Source organism: Miscanthus floridulus, chromosome 18, assembly GCF_019320115.1.
Source record: "Miscanthus floridulus cultivar M001 chromosome 18, ASM1932011v1, whole genome shotgun sequence".
Classification (NCBI taxonomy): Eukaryota; Viridiplantae; Streptophyta; class Magnoliopsida; order Poales; family Poaceae; genus Miscanthus; species Miscanthus floridulus.
This window is the reverse complement of record NC_089597.1, coordinates 8,943,212-8,955,497: the sequence shown is the minus strand read 5'-3', so window position 1 is coordinate 8,955,497 and position 12,286 is coordinate 8,943,212. Positions and strand designations below refer to the sequence as shown.

The 12,286-nt window shown below is 41.7% G+C and overlaps 1 pseudogene; it reads right to left on the bottom strand.

Moving 5' to 3' along the window:
• Positions 1 to 388: 388 nt before the first annotated feature.
• On the bottom strand, positions 389 to 9,092 carry LOC136521973 (phenylalanine--tRNA ligase beta subunit, cytoplasmic-like; annotated as a pseudogene).
• Positions 9,093 to 12,286: the final 3,194 nt, after the last annotated feature.

Here is a 12,286-nt window from a genome sequence, read left to right as displayed (position 1 = left end):
GCTACCCACTTATCAATGCGCTGCACATGCATGGACAATGTCCTAATTTTGGGGACGGTATACACGGTCGCCTTGGAAACGTGAGTGCTCCAGCTGAAAACGATACCCAGCAAGCCCTATCGGGCCTATTCGGCTCATGGTTTCTATGGCTGATACTGTTTTGTTGTACTACGTGAGAGAAAAACACTGTATCATGCATGAATCACCCAACACTGTCGTTGAGGATTCGATCGCACAATTCAGGGTCAGTGCCACAAACAGAAATGCCCGTCACATCCTGACAGGCTTGGTTTCAGAGTAAAGGGCAGATGAAATGCCATGGACTCATGGATTCGTGAAAAGTTGCAATGTAAACACACAATATCAAATTTTAGTTGGTCCCAAATTTTAGTGTCATTCACGATCACACGAGATGGTTTTCATGCGAACCTTGTCCAATGTGTTTCAACAAGGAGGTATTACAAGTCTAATATTCTGAGGCTGCTTTACATCATGCTGATCTCATGTAGAGGTGCCAAGAGTTGCACAAGTAACTTTTGGACACCCGATGGTTTACAAAAGGTACACTTTTGATACAAAGTTGGATAGGAACGAAGCTCTTACAATGGAAACATAGTGAAAATAGTCCCTAACAAATTTTAGCCAGGGTATGGGTATGTGCCATATCGTTGTACCTTCTTTCCCATAGCAAAATCCAATGCAATTGAGAAGCTCAATGAGACATTCCAGCTTGGGTAATATGCACTTCTTGCTGGTGTACCCCATGCATTTTTACTGAACAAAACGGATATGTGGTAGGGGTATCAGCTTCAAGCATTCCTTTGTTTCAGGTTGACGGCATTACAACAGTGCTTCGAGGTCCATCTCAACCAAAGTGCATGGGTCCGGAAGTGCCAAATTTCCTTAGCACCTGCAAGCAGAGTATGACTAGCACTCAAGGAATAGTTTTGCAATAAATTTGGCAAAACAAATCACGTGTATCCATGTTATGATTTTCTTATTCATTTAATATCACTTGTGTTCCTAAGTTCTTATTTCTGCCAGTACATCTCTTACTCTTAGTATAGATCAACTATGGAATTGGAGTAGCTCATAATTCAAGCGTATAAGATTGTGCTACCTAACAAAAAGAAATATATAATATTATGGTGCTAGCTTTATTCATTTCATCCTCAGAAATCTTCATTCATATGGCGGCTAAACTACTGGTACTTAAGCAGCACAGGTTATAACAGCATTCGAAAGCGAGGCAGAGTAAGTACCTCACCATGGACAATTCCTAAGTAGCCAACTTGCTTGCCATCACTTGTAACAATTTTACATTGTCTTTTCGGGAAGAACTCAGGTTCCTGAAGAAATGAAACGAGTATATAAATGCTGACAACAGCAAAAGACAAGACAATTTATGAAGTTACTCTTACATCTGTAGGTACATAGTAATTCTTGCCAAAGTTGACATGCGGAGCTCTGACAACTTTGACAATACTATCCACCAATCCCATAATTTCCTGGACAATTTAATCAAGCTAGCATAGGCCTACATAGAAGCTATGTAAATACATGCCTATACAGATGTTTTTTTTCCCTTAAAGCTTATAACCTCAAATCCAGAAACCCTATTGCAGTACAAAGCTGCAAGCCTGCGATTATTAGAGGCACCAACATCACGCGATGAGTCCAGCATCACAACATCATCAACTTCAAAAATCTACAATGGTAAATATTTGAAAGATCAAAATCATTTGAACATTTCCATCTAGAAGGAAGATTGTAACCATGACAACAGTAACTGGTTGGGCATATCCAACAGTAGAAGCTGTATTAAAGCTCTTCCATTTAAAATTGTATGTATTGATAAATTAAAGTCGACATTGGTAAAAATGAAGGACTAGATAGTACTTTCTGTCTTTCTCTAAACCCAAAATCCATTAGAACATTGACACATGGTCTCCAGTGACACTTTGACAGGTAATATTCTAAATAACATGTTGTTCCAAATAGAAAGAGCTATATATTATAAAAAGTATTTTTTTAACTAATCTAGCAACATAAAACTTATGTTACCAATCTACTTGATTTTTTAGATATTCATTGTCTATGTTTAAAAGGTTTGATCAAGAAATCCTAAATGGGCTTATACTATGGTTGAAATGTAGTGTTTGAAGGAGAGTATTATCATGCAATCACAATTAAGTTGGAAGGGAAACGAAAACAACAGGCAAAATGGCACTGCTGAATGCTGACAGCATGAGAAATTTGAAGTTTTTTTTCCCTGGTTTCTTCTTTATTTAGTTGGCATTTTATGTGTGACACAACATTCCATAGACAATATCCTTATCACTTATATAGCAAATATAAATATTGCTCCTTTTCAAAAAGTACCTTTATAGGTCTTGGATGGTCTATATTATGTTTCAGTGTTTTCAATAAACACGACATCAGACTAGTTCTAACAACCTGCAAGGTAACAAGGAAAAAATGATTATAACAAACCAACAATATAACAAGTAGAAGAATTATTATAGCAAATGAATGACATTGTAGAACAATGTTTATTTCCTTGGCAATCAAATATAGAGAGAAATCATGAGTTGTCAGTAGGTGGACATTCGGTCAGATCAAATCAATGGGGTTCATCGGTTTTCCTCAAACTTCAGGTATCAAAAACTGAGTACTGATTGGTTACTAAAAATTATCAAGATGAAGCAAATTTGGTCTCAGACATGACTGAACTAACCAAGCAAGCAATACACATATCGAAAAATAAATCACAAAATCACCTATGTAATATAATGGTAAATTTTTGTAAGTGAACACAAATGAGCATGATGAAACACAGATCAACAAAGGATGAAGCATAAATCATCAGCCGACAGCAGGGAGGAGCCGTTGCTGTCAGCTAGGTTTGACATCAGGTGGCTGCCTCGGCCAGCGGCAGCTAGACGTGATCACTGGCTTGGTCCTCGGGGACTGGGGAGGAGGTCGCCAACCGTCGCTGCAGCTCGGAGGGCAACCTCATCTCCCTAGTCAGCCGCCTATCAACAGCTCTACATATGTGAGAGAAGGCGCGGGCCACAGGCAGGAGAAGGCAGTCGGAGTCAGGAGGAGGAAGGGGGCGTAGCAGCAGGCGCCTCTGACTCATCGCTATGTGCCACGATGCTAGAGAGGACAGGTGGGGTGTTGTGGTTGTGGGTGACCAGGAGGAAGTGGACGGATTGGGGGCAGGTGGTGAGGAATCGTTTTGCAAGAAAGGCATCAATCAACCAAAAATTTACACTATTCTTTGCACTATAGTCAATTGAGAGCACATAGGAGAGCTGACTGATGGCTGCACCCAGCACTGGGGTGGGTGACGGGGGAAAATTTACCTCGAATTCAGAAGTGCGAGGGTTTGCGATAATGACTGCCTTACTTTTGTCCTCTGCTCTGTTTAACATGTCAAAGTTTTCTTCGTGTGAAGACAAGATAAATGTGAGCACCTCCATATAACCAGCTCTTGCAACCTGGCCACAAAGGATTTTTCAGTAAAGATCAACTGATGAACAGATAAAAACACAAAGACATCAAATATCAGCAAGATGCCACAAAAGACATATCAAATACCTAAAGTACCTCGGCACGAATTTTATCTGAGAACCTGTTTAATGGTTGCCTTCCTCCTATTGTCATGCACTTCGGCTTTGATTTTGGCACATTGTTGAATCCATAAGCTATAGCAACGTTCTTTGTAGAAGCCAAACAGAAATTAAACCAGTTAACAATGACAGCAAACCTACAAAAACAGTTGAAACAGCTAGATAATAGCAGATATACCTCCGACAAATCACGGGCATGCAGAATATCACTTCTTGTTGGAGGAACAGACACTGAAATGCGAGGCTCCCCCTTCAATGAGTGACTTTCAGCTTGCAGTTGCATTTTATTCAAAAGACAGACAACCTAAGTTTCAGATGCACTGTTATTAATCCAGATTGAAAACATCCTTGCTAAAACTTTCAGAAACTTGCAGGTACCTGTTTCTCGTCCTGGGAGATACCAATAGGCCCAAGAATGTCAGATAATGAAACATCCATTTTGTAACATGAAAGATCAGGGTAAACTGTTTTCCTGCCATCATGATGTACCACTTCAACAGGTTCCACTTCAAATTTAGTCTCACAATACTTAGAGAACATGGTAACCTATAAATATAAGTAACAAGTGCATATACAATAAGTTTCAACTTCTTAAACTAGATGACATGTTCCCATCTAAAATACAGCATAACATCACCCACCATTGTATTCAGCACTATATTTGCTTTGGTAAGGTCAGTAGCTGTACATTCAATAAAGACATTCCTTGTTGCAAGGGTGATAGCTGAATGTGCACCATTGATGATAGGAGGTAATGATAATACAGTCCTGCAAAGTATTGTAATGTCAGCTGTGCAGCGACACCGGTATTAACAGTTTCTATATCATAAAAGTTAAAGAAAGCATGGCGCTCATGACGGAACATGGGCCACTTTATCAATAAATGAATATATTTAAGAGAATAGCTTTTCCTTGAAAAATGAACAATGTTTTTTGAAGTTTAACTAGATAGACAAATTTCCAGAGAGCTGTGCCAACAGAATCTTTCTATTTAATTATTGTTGTCCTCTCTAGTAATTATTAGTCTTTTTCGAAAAGATCATAGGCCTTGAAAGAAACAGGTCAAGAAATGGAATGATAAGAGCATGTCATTATTTTACCTGTTGCTATCATAGATAACTGGGTACACTGGAGAATTTTCAATTATATGCAAGAACTTCTTCAGTTTCATGTCTGACTGCCACAAAGCAAGAGATGTCAGTAATAAAAATATACAAGGCACAGAGCACCTAAAAGAATAGTATTAAGATCTAGAACCTACGATATTAAGCGTAAAATTTGAAAAATAACAGTTTCCATCCTGATACATGGCCCAATTTTGTGCACAATGACACAATAAACACTCTGATGTAGCTACTTACTTTATAGAATTCCATCAGTTTATCAGCTCTGAAGCTTTTCTCCTGAGTCATACAAAAGTTAGAACAGTGAGTTCAAAAATGTTGCCTTTCAGCAACTTACTAAAAATTGTAATGATGATCAGAAAACAACAAGTAATATAACATAAAATCATCTGATTGAACTAAATCAATTACTTTTACCTGCTTTAATGGGACAGCTGATTTCATGTGGTGGTCGAGCCTAGGGAGAGAAAAAAAAAATCAAATGTCAGATATAAAGGATGAGAGAAACCACCAGTGGTATTTATATAGCCACATGTCAGCAATGGTTATATCTTTGGTTAAAAACAAAAAATGTTATATTTAAGAGGCTTGTTCATATATGCATGGTACGAAATATAACATAGTCAACCAATTCCTAAGAAATCTATCTTCTCCGCCAAAAATATTGACCAACATAAATAAATTATTATAATGCCACAAATCTTAAGTTAAAACTCTTGAAGGTTCCTCCATGCTAAAAGCTAAATAATAGTTTCTTTATAATAGTTGGTTTGGATATTCAAACTGCAGTATACACCAATAGTTATTAATTTTCCTAGTCAAAAGGTTATTAAAATAACAATTTCTTATCACTTTTATGTGAAAAACTAGTTAATACTTTCATGTATACATGCTGTCATGCATTCTGAACAAATATAAACTTGAAAGCATAGGGATTAAGCTTCCTCCAAATTGTCGTCATGGTAAGCTGGCCAAGATGAGTTTTCTATTATCCATACAAAAAGGGCTTGAAGCCGACTTTTGATTAAATTCGAGGAAAATACATGTTTTTGTCTAGTGTCACTAAAACTCAAGATTTTATGGCCATAAATGCTTCCTGAAGCCCCAATGTAAACAAATTCAGTGGGGCACTATGTCACTGATCCACTCCCCGATGAGCAATCTGCCCCAACAAGGCAGCAAAACAAGGACTTCGTGGATGAAGCAAGACTCCAATCTCATAGACTAAATGACGACTTCCTAAACTGGATCTAGTCACTTTCCTAACTCTCTTCCCCCTAGTTCAGCTAGGCGCTAGGCGGAATCTAGGCGCTGACCCATTGCCTAGCGCCTAGTCGGGAGTACTCGGTCCTAGGCGCTCCTAGGCGTTTGCCTAGGCGTTTTGGCAACGGAGCTCTCCTCTGCTCCAAGAGAAAGCAGAGCAGAGCGGCTACTCTGCTCCAAGAGAAAGCAGAGCAGAGCAGAGGGCCGCGCCTGGTTCCCCGAGCGAAGCAGAGCAGGGGGCGGCGAGCAGAGCAGAGGGCCGCGCCTGGTTCCCCGAGCGAAGCTGAGTAGGGGCGGCGAGCAGAGCAGAGGGCCGTGAGCAGGGGCGGCGAGGCAGAGTAGAGGGCCGCGCCTGGTTCCCCGAGTGAAGCAGAGCAGGGGCGGCTTCAACCAGAGGGCCGTGCCCGGCGTGGGGAGGGGCAGCAGGCGGCAGCCAGGGGAGGTGCGGCGTCCACCGAAGGCCGCGGCCAGCCGGAGCGGGCACACGCGCACGCGCGGCCGCCCGACGTCTGAGGCTGGCGCACGCGCGGCTGCGCTCGACGGCTGCGGCTGGGCAGTGGTCGCGACGGCGTGCAGACGGCTCCGCCTAGCGCCGCGATGCGCGACTATGCCCCTAGTCACGGCGACGGGCTTCGCCCAACGACTAGGCGCGCGTAGTCGCCGCCTAGCCGAACTTTGCTCTTCCCTGTCCTCCCCTGAGAGGAGCTTGTTTAGTTCCCTTGTCCATTTGTTCTCGTTTTTAGCTTTGTACTTTTGTTCAGTATATCTGTGCCTCTGTTATTTTAATAAAATTTGCAGTAGGAGCCTTCCCTGCTGTATTTCCTTTCAAAAGAAGAAGGCAGCAAAACAAAATAAGATTATATTGATTTAGGCTTTTGAGAGACCTTGTATGACCATAAGGGATCATGTTAACTGTGACTGGTGAAAAAAAGGATGGCTCTTTTCTGTGACTAAGATCCTAGAACACATTTTACAGTCCAAGATTTACTCTAAAATTCCCTCAAGAAGGCAACACATTTGGCGAAGTTTAATCTGCAAAATGACTTTAGACAAACTCAAATTTCGCAAAAAATAAGATTCAAAACCAGTGGAAGGGAGCTTCTACACCACAATGGAGAAAGAATAAAATCAACCAAACAGGCACCAACATGTCCTTGCATTTATCTTTCCATACGATGGTGTAAAAGTAATTGCAGTTAGTTCCCTTGATAGTGCAAGGCCGCAAGCACATATCATGAGACATAATCATTTGCCCCATTAAAAGGGGGGAAACTGGATGCACAAAAAAACCATGGAACAAACATAGGAACAGTGTGCAAGTCCATGACAGAGATTGCCATGAACGTAGGGCGAATAAGATAATACCCAAGATTGAGCTACAAAATTAGCTTACTGCAGCACTGTGATAATTTTACCTCGTATGAGAAGGGTCCTTGCAGAGTGTCCAGATCATGGGTGCCAATAGCAACGGAGTTCTCTTCCTGTTATCCATCATGGAGTAGTCTGAGTTAATTAATCATCGTATTGAGTACAATCCTGATATCAATACAATGAAAATCAAAAAGCAATAAGATAAGCTATACCGGCAGATAGTTTGGTGGAGTTTGTCTTGAAGAACAATGAAGCTGTTGTATCTTGCTTCATCAAAAGTTACCCCTCTTAGGACAGCACAAACTACGTATGGTCTAATTTTTGAAGTCTGAAAAAAAACAGCAAATCAAGGCTTACATTGGAAGAAAATAAGAACGCAAATAATATCATTCTGGAGAATACGATCAGCATCAACATTAGCAAATACAACACTAATCCGTTAATACATAGCTTCTAGAATTAGTAATAATAACAGGCAAATATGAAAATCATGAATATGTTAATGTCTTAACATTTAGCACCAGCTTCAAGCTATAATGGTTTTCACGACAATAATAAAACATTACAAAGAGCATGCACCAAAAAAAAATTAATAATGGCATGGAATATGTCAGTAGGGTATTGCTTCTTTTTTTTCCTTGAAAAACGACAGTTAAGGACCGTCCAAAACGACAGTTAACTGGGTAGGGGCTACCCAAACCCATTTTTTTCTTCTACCTTAATGAAATGACGCGCAGCTCTCCTGCGTAGTTCGAGAAAAAACGACAGTTAAACACATCATTTCTCTATTACTCCTTAGACATAACAGTCCATATCCAATCCAAAAACCCAAAAAGAATCAACTGGTTCGAGAGCATTGGCAGGTTATAACATACACCAAACAGTGCTGCTGTACAATTTTCTCTACAACCTAGAGATGGAAAACTGAAGAAATCTAGCCTTTTCTTCTAGGAAATTATTTGAAATGCACTGCGAGTCCAAAGAACATGATCTTACCTCTGGTTTAACATGCATCTGAAGAATTGAACCACGAGGGATGGATGAAACTTGGAATACAGGGCTTGCTTCAGTCCCCGTGAAAACGCGGAGAGCTCTTGCTAATCCTTCAAGACATAGCAAATCATATCTGCATACATTGTTCCAAGTTTTCACCGGGTTTCCAAACTCCTGTATACCTACCTAGTATTCTAGTAACTTCGATTCCATTGACGAAAACAAAATCTGCTGACCTGTTGGCGGCAACCTCTATCTTGTAGATGACCTCGTCATCGTCGTCCACCTCGCCGTCGTCCTCGAGGTGCTTCTCCTTCCTGATAATAATAGCCTTCTCCGTCGTCTGCACACGCACCCCAAAACACTCAAAATTCAGACAACGCCACTCTCAGCACAGTGAGTGAATGGGAGGGGATACGGCGTCGAGCTCGATGCCGAACTCGAAGCAGAGCGCCTCGAACTCCTCCTGTGTTGCTGCCAAGAGGACGGGTTACGAGTTGTCGCGGAGTGGAGAGCTGGAGGAACTGAGCAAAGGAAAACAAACTTACTGTAGGTCCGACCGAGGGCGGCGAAGAGACGGTCCCGGCCGACGCTCACCGTCGGCATCGCGGCGGCGGCGGTCTGGGAGGCCTTCGATGGGAACGAAATCGTCAGGGTTCGCCCGGGGTGACGTCGGCCGGCCGCACGATATGCAGCCCATCTAAAGCCCAACGACCCATCTAAACTCAGTCTTTTGATTGCTTTGGAAAGGCGAGTGCTTAGAACTGGCAACGATGCCCAACAAAGGAACAACAGGCCGGCCCCTGTTTGCTCAGCGCCAGCGGTCGTTCAGGATAGAACCAGATCACACGCAGAAATTGCTCGCCACATTCAGGTTCAGAGATGCAGAGTAGAGGGCAGTTGAAACGCCAATAAACTCTTGCCTGCCCTCTCTGATGATGATCAGTCGTGTCATTTTATTACCAACGCGTGTCCGTGATAGCTGAATCGAACTGAATGCAAAGCTGAAAGCCTGAAACATGCATGTTTCATCTCGAATCTCTTTTTTCTGATCGATCAATCTGCAAGCAGTCTCTGAAACATGTTTCTGCCCCTACTAGAAGGTACAATTTTAGCCGTCAACAATTAGGTTTTGGCCAAACATGCGTGTTTTATTTACACAAGCGTCACATATATGCTCTGAAGGCAGTAGATATACGCACGCTTCTTCAGATAACATGAGATGCCATGGGCATATCTCCCTCTTCCTCTGAATGACCGAATGCATCAGCATTTTCAGCAACAAGAAGGTTTATAGATTAAGATTTGGCGACCACTGGTTTCCCACATTCAATCTTTGGATATCATGTTTCTGGGTACTTAATTTTGGATACAGATCAACCTAAACCGAACCAACAAATCAGATTGGCGTGCTTGACAGGACAGAGGCGGCCACCCAGAAACCTGCAACGTTGCTACGTTGGCATTAGCTACAACAAAAACCTTGATGCCACGCTTCCTTGGCAACAATTGGTGTGATAAATACAAAAGGTACATGAGAAGCTATCATGACAGGTTCGACGTGCCACTGTCCATGGCGTCCAAATTCAACTATTCATCTGAGTCGATCACTTCTTCGAAATCATAGAACGGATGGGCCTGCATATATAGGAAAACAAAGAAAGAAGGTACTCCGAGTCAGTTGATTTGTTTCCCCCACTCCAGATTGATTGTTTTCCATATTAAGAAATAATAACTCCAAGTCTCACATCACAGAACCAAGTACTCCTGAGTATATTGTTGAGGATTGAGTCACATACCTTAGGTCGAGGCTTTACAGCTTCAAAGCTATGGAAAACAGGGGTAGCAAAATCAGGTGGATTAAGGACAATATATGCTCCACGATTGTTATGCCGCTCCTCTGAAGCCTATACAAGGTTCAGAAACAAAGAGTTAACACAATATTATCATCATAATATGCAAAGGATACAAGAAAAAAGGCAGAACTTATATATGAGTAAATCTCTTACAGAACTTGCAACAAAAAGCCAGGAAGGGATTCAATATCGAAGATGAACAGCAAAAAATTATCACCTGAAATTGTGGGTAGTCTGTTGCACTGAAGAGAGTAATTAGTTTCCCACATTCTACTTCGTGATCAATTGTATATCCATTATCCATTCCCAAGAGATCGTGTCGCTTGTCTCTTGCGTCTGGACCTTCATGTGACCTGATGATTAGCTTTGTTGAATGAAAAGATGAAGTAAGCATGTGAACTTAAAGCAAATACAGTTTTACCATGATGCTAACTTTCAAATATTATTATGGAGCATTACAGCTAAATGCTCAACGGGCTGCGAGACAAAACATACCATTACCAACTGACCGAGTATGAAATGACTTAAAAATTTACCAAACTGCTTGTTTATGATTTGTCTTGCCAAGAAGATTTGCAAATTAACCTGGGCCGACGAGCAATGAGCGTATAAGACTGACCGTCGGACCGCGAGCGGAGGCAGACCAGTAGATGGTGGCGCGGCGGCGAGGGCCTCCTCCGGCAGTCCGGCAGTCCTTCGAGCTTCCGTGACGGACTCTGCGTACACTCTCCACTGGAACTGAAGCTTCCGTGTGTAATAGAGAGGCTTTGACTGGGCTGGGCTAGGCACCTCGGGCCACTGGGCTGCCACTGGGCCGCGTGATTTGACCAAGTATGAAGTGACTTTAAAATTTACCAAACTGCTTGTTTATGATTTGTCTTGCCAAGAAGATTTGCAAATTAACCTGGGATTTGCACTCCAAGTATTCTATGGCTATATATTGATATTTCTAGAGCATAAGAAAACGATTTGCAATATGACTACTGAAGGTTCTTCTTTGCATTGACTTAACCATTCAACTCAAACTGTTGATAACAGACTCTATACACATTTAAATGCACAAAACAGACTTGTGTACAGAGTTTGTAGTAAAAGTAAGTGGATACAGAGCCATGGGGTGTTCAGCTGATGGATTCTGCAGCTGATAAGCCGGCTGATACTGTTTTGACCGATAAGTTCAAGAGAACAGGGCGAATACATACTTACATGGACCAAACAAAATACATTACAGATTTTTTTAGCTCAAGTAAACGACTGGAGACCCTGTAATATTTATACTCGTTAGCCCAAAAACTCCCAAAATACACTACTTTCCTCTGATCTGACTAGAAGTATAGCGACGGGAGACCCTGTAAATATTTATACTCGTTAGCCCAAAAACTCCCAAAATACACTACTTTCCTCTGATCAGACTAGAAGTATGAAGAGAAGCAACCCCGTCTCGTCTCATTCTCATTGAGCTGCCTGCATACCTCCGATCCCGTGCCAAATTGAGATCACAGTTCATTTGCATTGGAAGCTTGTTTTCTTTTTCCAGCACAGACACAGGTTTGTCAACATGGGGCATCTTGTACTTGTTCCCTCCTACTTTCATTGCCTCTATCATGGTGAGCTGCAATGATGCGAATATCCGATTTGACAGACAGTGTTGGTCATAATCTTCAAACTCCTTCTGAACCACCGCGACTAGTTCAGCTAATGTCCTAGAATTAACCCTTCTTATATTGAATGGACTGAATTGATGCAAGGAAACCCAAATCAACAAGTACGTTAAAGTCTGGTGAATTCGGTGGTTGACAGATCAGCTTAATATCAAATCCTTTCTGTTTTGCTGCTTCTCACAAAATAAAGGGTCACTGGCGTTGATATGAGGACGAGCATTGTCTTGCTGGATGAATATTGGCTTTCCCATATGAAAAAAGTCTACTTTGCCTCCTTCAACTGTCGCAAAAGTCGGCCTTTTCTTCCTGAACTAGAAAACCGGACATAACTCCTCCCCCATCTTTTCAAACCGAACATATGACATCCCTCACTATTTTTCTAG